We start from the raw sequence: 14717 nt of genomic DNA on the forward strand, positions 1-14717 counted from the left end.
CCGATATTCATTGTGAAACCCCAAACTTGAATAGCCGCTGAATGGTCTCACAGGACCAGTTGTCTTGTGCTGTGACCCAGTATGGCCCTCAGTATGGCCCTCAGTATGGCCCTCAGTCGACCTCTCGATGCTATGGGCTCACCTGGGATTTTGAGAGGTCTCCTCAAAGTGACGTTAGAGGTCTCTCTAGGAGGAGCCGGTGTGTAATGTATATATATGTATATATATAGATAATATATTAGGCCTGTTCCATCATTGCACATAATGACCCCATACATGTCAATAAGGCCAAGAGGACACGTCCTCCCCAGTGGGGCTCTCCTGTGCGATCCATCCCAATTGATCCTGAGTGGATAGAGGGTCCACAGTGGTTTATCTGCATTTCTGTGCCAGGTCGAGACAGAATGGCTTCTTACACAGCGTTTAGTGTGTGTGTGTGTGTGTGTGTGTGTGTGTGTGTGTGTTTGTGTGAGAGAGTGTGTGTGTGTTAGTCAGTGCATGTAGGTTTGATATGCATGGCGTGTACGTACATATCCTTCTATTTTTTTTTCATCAATATATCTCTGCATGTCATTTCATCCTCTTTAATCAATCTCTCCTTTCCTCTCATTTCAAATTTATATTCCTTTCTCTCACACACACACTAAGCTCATGAACTCCAAACACTAGTCTCTGACTTACTTCATAACGGTTTTTATCCATCTACATCCCTAACTCTCCCTCTCTCTCTACATCCCTAACTCTCCCTCTCTCCCTATCTCTCTACATCCCTAACTCACACTCTCTCCCTCTCTCTCTACATCCCTAACTCACACTCTCTCCTCTCTCTCTCTACATCCCTAACTCACACTCTCTCCTCTCTCTCTCTACATCCCTAACTCACACTCTCTCCTCTCTCTCTACGTACCTAACTCACACTCTCTCCTCTCTCTCTCTCCATCTTTTAATCATCAGCCACATTTCTCCTGCGCCGTGTTCTTTAATTTCCTGTCCATGAAAGATTCATGCAATGCTTTAATAATGGAGCAGGAGGCACAACACACAGAGAGAGAGAGAGAGAGAGAGAGAGAGAGAGAGAGAGAGAGAGAGACCTTGATTAGGACAGCAGGACTCCTAAAGAGACGAGGGGCAGCCGAGGAGAGATCTGGTCCCTTTCAACTGTCCTCCCTCCCTCTCTGCCCCCCCCCCCTCTCTGCCCCCCCCTCCCTCTCTGCCCCCCCCCCCCTCTCTGCCCCCCCCTCCCTCTCTGCCCCCCCTCCCTCTCTGCCCTCCCTCAGTCCGTCCAATCAGCTTCCCTCCCCTGCATCGTGCCTCATGCCAACATGCCATGCTTGGGTGTGATGCTGCAGGATCCCAGACGTACCTCTGGAGGACAGAATGTCTGCTCCATACACGTCACGGAGCAAAAGGGTGTGTCAAATATCTAGAGTATGTGAAGAGGACCTTAAACTTTTGATTTATGTGAGCATTAAACAGAAAATAAAAAACTACTGAAAATTACCTTCTCATTGATGGCAAGAAGGTGCTTCAAACGGCCGTATTCATCAAGTTAAAAATGATTCATGAGTAGATCTAAATATTTGCTCAGATGAGCCCAATATCATTAATGGCACCATCAATACACAATAACATATCTCAGTCTCATACACACAGACACTATTCGTTCCCTGGTCTCTCTCTCTCGCTCTACCTCTCTCTACCTCTCTCTCTCTACCTCTCTCTCTCTATCTCTCTCTCTACCTCCCTCTCTCCCTCTCTCTACCTCTCTCTCTCCCTCTCTCTCTACCTCTCTCTCTCTACCTCTCTCTCTACCTCTCTCTACCTCTCTCTCTCTCTACCTCTCTCTCTCTCTCCCTCGCTCTACCTCTCTCTCTACCTCTCTCTCCCTCTCTCTCCCTCTCTCTCTACCTCTCTCTACCTCTCTCTCTCTATCTCTCTCTACCTCCCTCTCTACCTCTCTCTACCTCTCTCTCTACCTCCCTCTCTCTCGCTCTCTCTCTCTCTCTCTCTCCCTCTCTACCTCTCTCTACCTCTCTCTCTCTACCTCTCTCTCTACCTCCCTCTCTCTCTCTACCTCCCTCTCTCCCTCTCTCTCTCTACCTCTCTCTCTCTACCCCTCTCTCCCTCTCTCTCTCTACCCCTCTCTTCTATATTAAAAAAACATATGAAAAGTAGCAACATGTGGTCATTTAGTGTTTTCTTTTTGATGATTTTCCATGAAGTACCAACGTATGCATCAATTGGAGCGTCTTTTGTGGAAAAGAAGAAGAACGTCAGAGAACCCAATCCAAGGCTCTGAAAAAACGATATAAATACCGCTTTAACGGACGGGTTTGGATGTCGCAGAGCGGGGGATCAGTGTGTACAGTTCCTGCTACTACAGAACATCAGAGACAACAGGGGACTCCATGCTGCTGCCCAGAGTCAACAGGGCTCCCGCTGCCCCCGCACTCTCACAAACACAACATACACACCTCCATGCATTATTGATTAATACCACAATAAAACACACTCACACACTCAACTCACACACAACCCTAACATATACACACAGTCACACAAAAACTATTATATATATGTATATATATATATATATATTATATCATATATACCAGTACCTTTATCCAGTGATGGTGCTTTTGCTTGATTTCATTTGTGTTCCAAGAGGACACCACCACTGGAAGCACACAGAGCATCTGCTTGCGTAACAGAGTTCCGATGAGGACCGTCTCCACCCTCAGGCTAATCTATAATGCAGAATAGTCTTTATTTACCGCGCAGTAGTGTGGACCTTGCTCTTTACCTATCATCAAGGATGCGCTTGACTTCCGGATCTCTCTCTCTCTCTCTCTCTCTCTCTCTCTCTCTCTCACTACGCATTATTCTAAGTTGTCACACAATTTTCCACCCTGTCTTCCCCACTTGCTCTGCAATTGCTATTAAAATGCCGTGCTTGAGAGGAGCAGGGGGGCGGGGGGAGGGGAAAGTATATTTTTAAAGATAAATTGTATGTGTACTGCATATGATTCAATAAACCCATACCACGAAGACCGTCTGAGCTAATGCGCTCTGAAAAAAAAAGAAAGAAACCATTTAAATGCGGGGCAGCTCCAGAAACAGATTTGATACGCCATGCCCCCATGATCATCCCATCAACCGGGCCTGATGTAGCAGAAGGGAGAAATGGACAGAGAGAGAGAGAGAGAGAGAGAGAGAGAGAGAGAGAGAGAGAGAGAGAGAGACATTATAAAGTGATTTTAGTTGACATGCAATATGGGATTTGTGAAAAATAAAATACAAAAAAAAAAGCCACGGCCCATTCATCTTCATTAGATGGGGTTGGGGGGGAGGGGGGGGGACCGACAGACCACTGCACCTCTATTTATATCCCTCACATACTTTCTTCTTCATAAAAAACAACACATATATGTATTATGTTTTGTTTTTATTTTTTTGGAGTTCATAAAAAGGTGTCAAAGTTGAAACTTCCCCCAAAAGCTTCTCCGTGCCCTCCCCATGACAGAGCAGGGCGGGGGCCACGCAAACCACACCCACCATATTATTTTGAGCGAATAGAAGAGAGACTGTGTGTGTGTGTGTGTGTGTGTGTGTGTGTGTGTGTGTATATATATGTGTATGTGTGTGTGTGTGTTTTGTCATGCTGCTTTTAGGACAGATTACAAAACAAGAGAGGCTTTCCAACACAGACATTGAAATGGCGCTGGCCTTGCGGGGAACAGAGACGCTGGCAGGACGTAATGTAAACGTCAGCGAGGCAGAGCCATTAGCCCGCCATGGACCGGGGCCTGGGCCCTGATGCTGGTGTTGTTCCTCTGTCTCCCGTGTTGCTAATGCCCTTTGGAACAGAGACGTCACCACAGAGGGACGTGACCCCAGGATTACCTGCTGCGTGATGAGCTGTGAACATCCACAACTGTTGCTTACATAGTTTCAACTTTATTGTGTTAGGTAAAATCATTCATTCGTCGTGTGAATGTGATATTAACATCAGGATATATATGAGCATCAATATAAATGATGATTCATATTTACATTGAGTGTATTTATTCAAATATTATTTTCTTAAGTTACTTGGTGTAGCTATAACAGATATATTTAGCCTTCAGTTTTTCCAGGTATTAAGCATTCATAAAAAAAACACAAATATGCCTGTATAGTGTAATAGATCGATCGACCGATAGAGATAGATAGATAGATAGATAGATAGATAGATAGATAGATAGATAGATAGATAGATAGATAGATAGATAGATAGATAGATAGATAGATAGATAGACACACACACACACACACAGATCCCAACAAAAAAAGGTGGTAATTAAATAATAAAGAAAGTAGCAAGTAGTATTTTGGAAAACAGGAAAAAGTTTTAACACCACTTTGTTAAGAAATGAATTGCGGCGTAGCGGTTGGTGTTAGTCTTCTAGTTGTGTTTGTCGTCTTTGCTTGTTGGCTGCCAGAACACAAGCATTGGCGGGACACCATTCAGGAGCCCCGCCTGCTTCACCAACAGGACCCTCCCTGGCATCAGGCCTCCTCTGGGCATCGACCAGACGGAAAGGGAGGGAAAAGAAAGACGTGGAAGGAACGGTGGTGGATTTGGTAGAGTGGGGGAGGGGAGACCAGGCTCCAACTCGGGTGACAACTTAATGCAGCGAGAGCAGGAGAACGAGAGGGGGGAGAGAGAAAGAGAATAGAGAGGGGTGGGTGAGACAATATTCTCATTTTTACTTTTTTGTGCTGTTAACAGTGGCGGTTTTAGGCACGGGCGAAGCAGGCAGCCGCCCGGGGTGGCATTACATGGGGGGCGGCACGAGCACACAAGAAAAAAAAATCATCCGCGCCGCAAAGCGGTTTTCCCGTAATGCCCCCCCCCGTCAACAACTCTGCCACCACCCCCCAACTTGCTTTTTCGGGGGGGCGCACAGAGGGGGTCTCACCTGGGGCGTAATTCCCTTTGAATCTGCACTCTTGAGAGAGGAGGGGAAAGGTAGGGAGGGGGGTGGGGGGGTGGGGGGGCAGGCGAAAGTAGATGAAATATGAAAGCTGGAAGAGGTAGGGCAGGGGTTGGAGGTGGGGGAGGTTGGAGCGGGCAGGAGGGGTTGACAAAGCCTCCTGTCTCGGAGAGACGGGATCTGAGAGTGCCACTCGATGAAGATGAAACGAAGTGTTGAAAATCGATACGTCTGCTTGATACGCCCCTCGGGGACATTTGACAACTGGGACCCCTGAGCGAGGGGGCCCCCTGCTGTGACAGGAGACTCTGGACTGGCGCCCTGGTTGTCGTGTTCTGATAGCCCCCCCGGGGTCATGCCTTATGGTTGAGCCTTATTGTAGCCATGCGGTTAAAAGTTGAAGTTCTGACACAATGAACTCCCCACCGAGGATGCTTTAAAAAAAGAAAAATAAATAATAGGTGAGGCCCCCCCCGTCCTTATTAAAACCTGGATCTCATCCCCTGGGGTTATGGGGGTAGTGATTATGTGTCATCCATCGGCCAGACGACGACTGATGATCAGTAGGGAAACAATAAGAGAGACAGAGCGAGCGGTTTATTACAATCATAAGCATTGAGCCCTGGCCAAGTGGCACCCGTCCCCACATGACGTGTGGACGGCTGTGGTGAGCCGGCTCAGTGTGTGTGTGTGCATACGTACTTACTGCGTGGGCGTAATCCCACCCACTCCCCTACCAGATCCCCCCTCTGTCACAGAGTCCAGGAGAACCCAGGAATCAGCTGCCGCTGGCCAGTGGCTCAATATGGCTCAATAGAGAAACACACACACACACACACACACACACACACACACACACACACACACACACACACACACACACACACACACACACACACACACACACACACACAACCATTCCCAAACTCCCAGTTGCTACTGGGCTGGGGCCATGCAAACGACACACATCGATCCAGAGAGACGGAGCTCGATAGAGGACGAGAACGGCCTTCCTTAATGGGTGGGGGGGGGGGGGTGGATCATGGCAGGCTGTCCCTCTGGGAGGGGCCGTGTGGGGAGTGTGCGTGGGAGTACGTGAAGGCACATCGTTGGCTTCGAGGCGTCTTCGTTAAGAAGCGTACGTATTTGTGTTTGGCCCCGTGACTAGTGTGTCAAAACACACTGCGATCAAACCCACCGCAGATCCGCGTGCGCCGCTTGGTTCAGAGAATATGCGGCCGTTAATAAGAAACAAGCGTCCCCTCGGTGCCTCTCATTAACACTTCACATCTCATTAACACAAAAACATTATTTTTTCATAAAACAGGTTGAGTCAATCATAACCCATACCCAGCGGGCCTCTTTTAATTGAGCTCATAAATGAACAATGCTCCACTCCTATTTCTCTGCGATGCAAACCATGAATTCATTATGCCCCGCGCACAAGGAGGGGGTCACACTCATCACCAGGCGCCGAAACTAAATAAAAAGAAAAAATAACCTAGAAAGGGAAAATCACTAGAAGAAGAAGGCGTCACTTAGCGTTAACGATGGCAGGAGTAGGGAGTCGAAAATATGGAGAAAGAAAAAAAGGCCCAACTTAGAGGCAGAATAACATACTGAAGTGTGATGTACGACGCGTGGGGCCGTGTTGAATCCATTCTCCGCGCCGGGCGACCAGCAGGTGCTGCGGCTCTACTACATTAAGCAGAGTGAAATGGAATAAAGCCGAGCACACGGTCCGGTGGGGTACTCCCGTATAACCCCCGCAGTCCACACCTGCTAATCGATCTGCCAGCGCTTTCCCCCAACATTCATTCTTTTCAAACCGGGTTTCCTGGACCGTCGACGAGCCCCGCTGCCGGCTGCCGGCCGCTAAGCTGCAGCTCACCGCTCGCCTGAAAGGTGTGAGGGGAGATGTCCGCCACAGCCAAATCTCCATGGCTACAGCGCAACAGGGACAGTCGACATGGACGGTTAGGAGAGAGAAGGGGGTGGCTATTGCGCCGACGCACATTCTTAAGTGGTTGCCGTCTGCCGTCACGTTCCACTGGTCTTTATGTGGTGATTCCACCAGTGTTACTCCCTAGGACGCCAGCCAGTCTCCTCGTCCAATCAAAGCAAGCTTGGAGCAGTGGCGTCGGACTGAGGATATCTGGGTATCAAACACTTTTTCGTAACTGATTTTTTTGGATTACAATTTTATTCATACATCCATAAAGCCTGAAGGTTGTGATTGGCCCAGATTATCAGCAGTCGGCGTGACATTGAATGATGCTGAGGCCACTCTGTGGCCTCGTTCCACTGCTAATGCCTTTATTTAAGTTACAGTAAACAATCAGGAGGAAAGGGGATGCAGGAAACTCATCCTTCTACGTAGAAGAAACTCGTCTTCTACGCCGTTGTCACAGACAACTCTGTTGTCTGTGACAACGTAACGGTTTGTGGCATAACCATTTAATTGTTCTCATATTTTCATGTATTCTTGATTGCTAAAGAGGATGTCAACATATTTTGAATGGAAGGATGAGAACACAATTCTCCAGATTATGGATATTTAAAAAACACGCCATGTCTCTAGGGATGAGGTCAGCGGTTCACTCGTTACTCGTTAACAGCTGCTGCTTAACGAGCAGATTCATGCGGCCATATAAACTTTTATTTGCACTTCTTTTTACCTCCTGTTGCAGTAGCCTGCCCCTCACTTTGGATGGCTTAATTATCCTATTAATTAACAGCAACAGCCCACTCCTCTTTATTAGAATAAGAATAAGAGGTCAGGGCTGAAATGTTCAAGTAACTTGGCAGTGGATATGATTTTTCTTATTATACGATTTAAAAAATATAAATATACATGTTATCTGTTGGTTGTAATATAATTGGATTTGGCATAAACAATTGTTTATATCTTGAACTGATGCCCTATTACAACATAACAACATTTAGAATTTCCCTGACTGAAACACATAATTACTGTGCAGACCTTTTGCTGTGGTTAATAATAGACTCATTGTGTAATTAGCTTGATTGAACACCAACATCACAGCAGCACATTAAGCTTTGTTTTAAAGCGCATGAGATTTAAAACTAAGTCGAAGATTTAATTATAGCTCATGCGCTATGCCATGATATAATGCAAACAAACACATCAACATTCTTCATGGTACACCAGCTGGGAAACACATCCACTACACAAAACATGTATTATCATATACGGAATACACAAATCATATGCAAGATCACGTGTTTTTATATTGTGTATATGTTTTTTTTCTTTTTCTATATCAAGATATATATATATATATATATATATATATATATATATATATTTATATATTGATAGAGAAAAAGAAAGGGATAGAGAAAGCGACATAGAAAGATATATATATACACAAACAGTTAATATATATATAAAGAAATAGATATCGATATAGAAATAGATATATCTATATATATACACAGACACACACAGAGTTTATATATATATATATATATATATATATATATATAGATATATAGATATAGATAGATATATAGATATATATATATAGTTTTTTGTTTTTTTTTGTGACGTGCCTGCACAGTCACATAATTACACAGATGCACACAAACAATCAACACCAAGGGATGTGTCATGGTTTACTGCCCAGCGCCACAACACTATTTTTGTCGGGTAAAGTTGTATAAAGATTATTTCTCTATGAGCGCGGCATATCAACATGATCTGGTGCTTAACATTTATGACCTGTTCCCTGCGATGGACGGTTGTATATCAACCACTGCTCTGCTTCTCTCTCCATGATTTTGGTTAAATGCATTGTGGTGTTATTGGACCAGACGTGAGATCGCTGCACTTCAAAGTATTTTCACCACGGACACAATGCATTCAATTAATGCATTTAGCTGAACAAAAATGCCTTCACCTCTTCATCCCAAAATAGCCCTTATCTGGGCAAAGCCCCTCCCCCCAATTGGAAAGACATTTTAAGGCGTTTAAACACATGACAAAGAAGTCATGGAAGGATTATATTCTCAACTTTTAGTCCATCATAACCACTGCTAAATTAAATACAATTCCAACGCTAAACAATAAAAGAAGCGTGCCACAAAAAAAGTTATGTATTTCATAATGGTGCACATTTACCGTCATTTGATCTGACCAAACTATATATCATATGAAAGCTGAGACTCCACTGATTCCAAACCATATGACTCTGTGACTATATCTTGAACTAGAGTCAAAAAACAACTGAGAACAATCTTCACTTTTTCTTTTTATAACAAATAGCTATGCCATATTTGTTTCTGTAATCCAATTTGTGTTTGATTGCATACGACTACTATAAACTGATAACAGTGTCAGGGCATAATTTCCCATTTATCTACAGAAACAAGAGCCCCATAGCACAGTCCTTAAAGGTCCCATGGCATGAAAATTTCACTTTATGAGGTTTTCTAACATTAAGTTGAGTTCCCCTAGCCTCCCTATGGTCCCCCAGTGGGTAAAAATTGCATTAGGTGTAAACCGAGAAGTAGCTATCTTACTCCGTCTTTGAAAAAAGGATCGCTGAAACGCTTCGATTTGGCTTCCGGACCAGGTTACCTCCCCTTTCTCTGCTTGGCCCGCCCAGAGAATTTGGCCCGCCAATGAGACAATGAGCTAGGACCGTGCAAGCGCCACATGTGTGTGTGTGAATACACGCACTGTAACACAAGTGTTCTTTGTTATTTGGATAACCGTTCCGCTGTTGGTGTTATGGCGCATAACATGTAAAGCTCCCATTTGGTGAAAAGACTAGACTGCGTCGGGTTGGTTGAGAAGGAATTGGGAACCGCGACATGGAGGAGAAAAGGATTGTTGCCCAGGATTGTCCGTCGGAGCCCGGCTGTAGTGGGCAGCGGGGCTGGGCGGGCAGCCCCGGGGGTGGCCAGTGGCCAGCGGGGCTCCGATGGACAATCGCGGGCAACAATCCTTTTCTCCTCCATTTCCCGGTTCAGTCTGTACTTAATATTGACGTGGAAGTGGAAGAACCAGAGGCGTCTGAGAACCTGACGCAGTCGTTTGAGATTCATAATAACATCCAGAGGCGCAAACAGCTTTTGACCATGATAATATATATTATATTATAGTAGTCCACATTTCAATTGCATGAAATGCAAACTGGGACCTAGAATAGAACCATGCATTCTATATGTTCTTTAGGTAATGAAGGTATGGTGGGCTGCCCAAGAACCCCCCAAAAGTTTATTTCTGACAGAATAAAACGAGCAAATACAAATCAATGACTCCAGGGAGCTGTTATTGTCATTGATACATTATTGGATCTTACTTACTAAAACACTTCTTTGGGGAATGGGTTGTGGAGATTCTGGTTGCAGAACAGTGGATCCTTCTTGTACCTACAGAAAATACAAACGTACAGGTCCTGTGGGAGAATGTTGTCCAATTCTAGTTTTCTTGGGCGCCAAAACTATAAATAAATGAGATGTACCCGGAGTACATTCTATTAAAACAAACACAGAATATCAGCAAATCTACGATAGTGTCAAGCTCACTCTGTAAATGTCATGGCTTTTCCATTCGAGGGCTGTGCAGTTTTTCTCCTCCTGTCCACAAATATCAAGTTTTGATGCACTTTTCCTTTAGTGTGCCTCTCAGACCTAACACTGTGCAGTAAATATATCAACCACCTTTCCTGTGTTATTTCCGGGAGGGGGATGTGTGAAATCCTCTGAGGCCAGGTGACATTTCCACTCACAGCACTAGAACTGAGCATTGTTTTTCCCTCGTCGGTTTTTGTGGTCTTTTTTCTGTTGGTAGAAAAACACTTCTTGCAGAGAGAGGAAAATATGCTAATTCCTCATCACCTGAATATGGCCATCCGACTGATTGATTGGGCCTGATCAATAATGGCCCTTGAAATTGACATGGACCGCTCAAAGCAGCCGGGCATTGTTGACAAAGCATTGTCTTCTTTACCGGCGTGAGCTTGATTTGTTTTTTTGTCTCACAGCCCACAGGGGAATACCGAGTTCTGACCTTTAGGTTCTTTTAGGAAGTCTGTGCACCAAAATAAATTCATGAAACTCCATTTGTTTAGCCGCCTGTAAATAGGGTGAAGCAGGGTTTAGTTTTCTTTTCCCCTTCTTTATCATTTACTATTTTATTTATTACCACTATGCCCATTACTTTACATCCTTTTTCTTGTTTTTTTTTAATTGCCTTCATCATGAGGCTCTCACACCTTTCTTTCACACCTATTTCCCTCCTGTTTTTTTTCCCCTGCGTCCCTCTGGTGTGTGTGTGTGTGCGTGCGTGCGTGCGTGCGTGTGTGTGTGTGTGGCTCCTTGTTTGCAGGAAACCTCAGGCAGTATGTGTCATCGGGAATATATGGCATGTTGGTGTTGTGAGCTCCCTTGGGTTCACCTCACGAGTCAGTGAACTAATGAGCCCCAGTCCTGTGTGTCTTTCTGTGTGTGTGTGTGAGGATATCCTGTTCATGTATAGGGTTTGCGTGTGGGTGTGTGTGCGCACACCTGCGAGCATGCACGTAACTGAGTGAGTGGGTGAGTGAGTGAGTGGTTGAGTGCGTGTGTGTGTGCGCGTGTGCGTGTGTGTGTGCTCTGTACGATAACATCAGTGTGTGTGCTTGAATAGGCCTGCCTCCTGTATTGGTGTTCATTGCCATGTGAGGTGTGCGTCATCTTACCAATCTGTTACTCTTGTTGTCTAATGTCGGGGCCGACAACAATGAGGCCAACATAAATGATTCATACCGGATAAAAAAAAGTTAAATTCAGCGTTATGATTGGACGGGTTGAGGACAGCTGAATGAAACAGGTGTGGGACAGGGCAGGGACTGACCTACTTGCTGCATGCAGGGTGTTTATGAATCCCACCCTAATGGCATATGTCCCAGGTGGGCACCAGCACACCTGGACAGCTTCCATGCTACAGTGACGTGGGATAGGATACAGCATTCTGAAGCAAAGTATCAAGGCCCAGACTGTTTCAGTGACTCCACCACCGGCCCCACCACACACACACTTCAGCGGCAGGGCTTGCGTGTGGCGATATAGTCAAAAAGACTTACAGAGGGAAAATAGGTAGACCTCTATTTGTATTGCAGTGATGGAAAGTGAGGGGTCCACCACACTCCGTTCTGCAGCTCTGGGAGCGTTCTTGCGGTTGTATATTGCTCTGTTGTCTCAGTGGTGTTTGGCAACCCTTCACTTCTCAGTTTGGCCCCGGTCCAATTTCTACTCAAACCCATTAGAGAGTGAGCAGTGTCAAACGGCTGTCTTATAAACATTGACCAAATGGAAACAGAAAATCTTTAGGGGATTAACACACACACACACACACACACACACACATAGATAAAAATGTATTCCGTTTTCTGCAAGAAGAGAAGTATCCTCTTATTCATATAGTCAAACAATCATCGTAACTGACGCAGAGCTGAAGGTGGGTGGAAGTGAATGTATAAAGATATGTTTGTGTCTTATATTGCCTTGTCTCTATCTCTTTATGTTAATTAAGAAGCCGTTCAATAAGAAAGAATATTTGAGGAAACATTCCTTGATTGTTAAGGGTTGCAGACAAGGACCCAGGTGCAGACCGGATATAATTGGAAAAAATGTTTATTCCTTTTCTTTAGGATTTAAAAAAACAAAGGGGAGACTGGTCAAAAGTCAAACTAATGAGTCAAAAATGTAACGCACAGAAGATCAAGGCAAAAGTTCCAACACAAAAAATCCAAAACAGAAAATAACAAGGCAGAGCATCCAAAGTCCTCTGGCAGAGCAGAAACAGGCAGAGCAAAAACGGCCATAGTATCTCACCAAACTTGTGGTACGATCTGCCAAAGACTAACAAGCCGGGACTTGATCAATCCCGGCTGGGTCGCCTGGGCAAGGGTGTCTGTTGCAAGACCCGAAACACCTGATGAACTCAGGATACAATACTGAACTGAATGTGTCCAGGTGCATCGCAAGATGTTTTCTATAAAGACAACATAGTTGTAGAATATTATTTCTCCCTCTCTCTCTTGCTCTCACTCTCGCTCTGCTTTAAACCAAGTGCATATACCAAAAATGAAAAATAAGTGACATTATGGAGCAAACGAGGCAGTATATTACTTATTTAGAGACAACACACTGTGTGTGTTAGAGACAGGTATACATTATCCAGTAGGTCGTTACTTCAGCGGTACAGAGCTGAACAGACAGCATCCTAAGCGGTGAGAGCGGTGACTGTGTTTTAATGGCTCACCAATTACTTCCAGAGTCCACCCTCTCTCTTGTACGCCAGCAGCAGCCAGGAGCAGCAGACGAAGGAGCTAACTGTAGCCGTTAATGATATTGTTAAAAAATACTGGATGTTCTTTTTATCTGAAGCAGGGGACCGTTTGCCAGTGAATTGGTGGCAGCTGGGCTAAAATAGAACTGGCATGTTATAAAGCATAGCATTGCATTGTGTGTGTGTGTGTGTGTGTGTGTGTGTGTGTGTGTGTGTGTGTGTGTGTGTGTGTGTGTGTGTGTGTGTGATGATGATGATGTTTATTTTCGTGTCATGCTACACAAGTGGCCCATCCCACACAGGATTACAAGACACCGATATAACTACACAAAGGGTGTAGTACATACACAATCACAACACACAATACAATACATCCGGCTCCGGATAAACACAGTAAATATAAATGGACACGTTCCTCCTAGCCCACGCCTTTTCAATAAAGTCAGCAATCACAAATGTTCTATATTTGAATAGCCAAGCTAACATATCTGTGTCACGCATATAATGAACTTCTTTTACATTATCTTTCTTGACTAACCTTAGTTAATCATGTTAAAACTGACAATACAAAATACAATTAATTTCATTGAGCTCTCAAAAGTGACACGGTCTATTCTCCTCGCCGATGCCCACCCACCGGCCTGATTCAATGTGTAGAGGGAGTATTCCTGACCTAATCTCAACACATAGAGACCTCTTTCTCTTAGACAAGTTTTAAAGAATACCGTTTTCTACATGTTTAATTTGACTAAATGTACAAGGCTTAGGCATACTCCTCACTTCAGAAAATGATGGTTACATATGTAACCACCTCGGATGACCGCCAGAGGCGGTGCTTTCAGCACCTGGATGTCCATCACATGCACGTGCAGGTCGAGTGTTTATATCAACAAAGTCACCTGTGACAGGGGTGACATATGCCCCGCCCTGGTACTTAAGGTACGCTCACCCCGGAAGTCCAGCACCTGGATGACATATACCAACAGGGTCACGAGGAACATCTACCTAACCCTTTAATGGCTTGAGAGGGTGGCTGTGGCTATGAGGTTTGTGGCCACATTGACCCTATAAAACCTTGCAAATGTGTGGAAAGTGGGAAAGTGGGACTCCGCGTAGGACTGCCCATGACGCAGATACACTCCGCGTTGAGTGACCACAAACGTGAGGTGGAACCGAAAGGCTGCTATTAGAGTAGGCATAACCGATGGCCTCCACCATCCACTTGGATAGCCGTTGCTTGGACAAAGCCTGGCCTCGCACTTGTCCTGTGTGGCAGACAAATAATGAACCTGACTGCCGAAATACAGCGGTCATTTCAATATATGCTTTCAATACTCAGACTGGGCATAGACGAATATCACCCTCCCCCTGGGGGCTCCAAGGCTCCCAGACTGAGCGGCTGGTTAGCATACGTTGCAGAGAAGGTTTTGGCCAAAAAC

General features: G+C 45.0%; 1 pseudogene across 1 annotated transcript in view; it reads right to left on the reverse strand.

The window, feature by feature from the left end:
• LOC311354494 overlaps nt 1-14717 on the reverse strand; it is a 208645-nt pseudogene that overhangs the window by 138943 nt on the left and 54985 nt on the right. The window contains exons 7-8 of the transcript in view: nt 13454-13554; nt 3586-3661 (exon numbers count right to left, since the gene is read on the reverse strand). The product of the transcript in view is annotated as an uncharacterized misc_RNA (transcript). The remainder of the gene's footprint in view (nt 1-3585; nt 3662-13453; nt 13555-14717) is intronic.

The sequence above is a fragment of the Micromesistius poutassou genome (assembly GCF_964030765.1).
Source record: "Micromesistius poutassou genome assembly, chromosome: 10".
Classification (NCBI taxonomy): domain Eukaryota; kingdom Metazoa; phylum Chordata; class Actinopteri; order Gadiformes; family Gadidae; genus Micromesistius; species Micromesistius poutassou.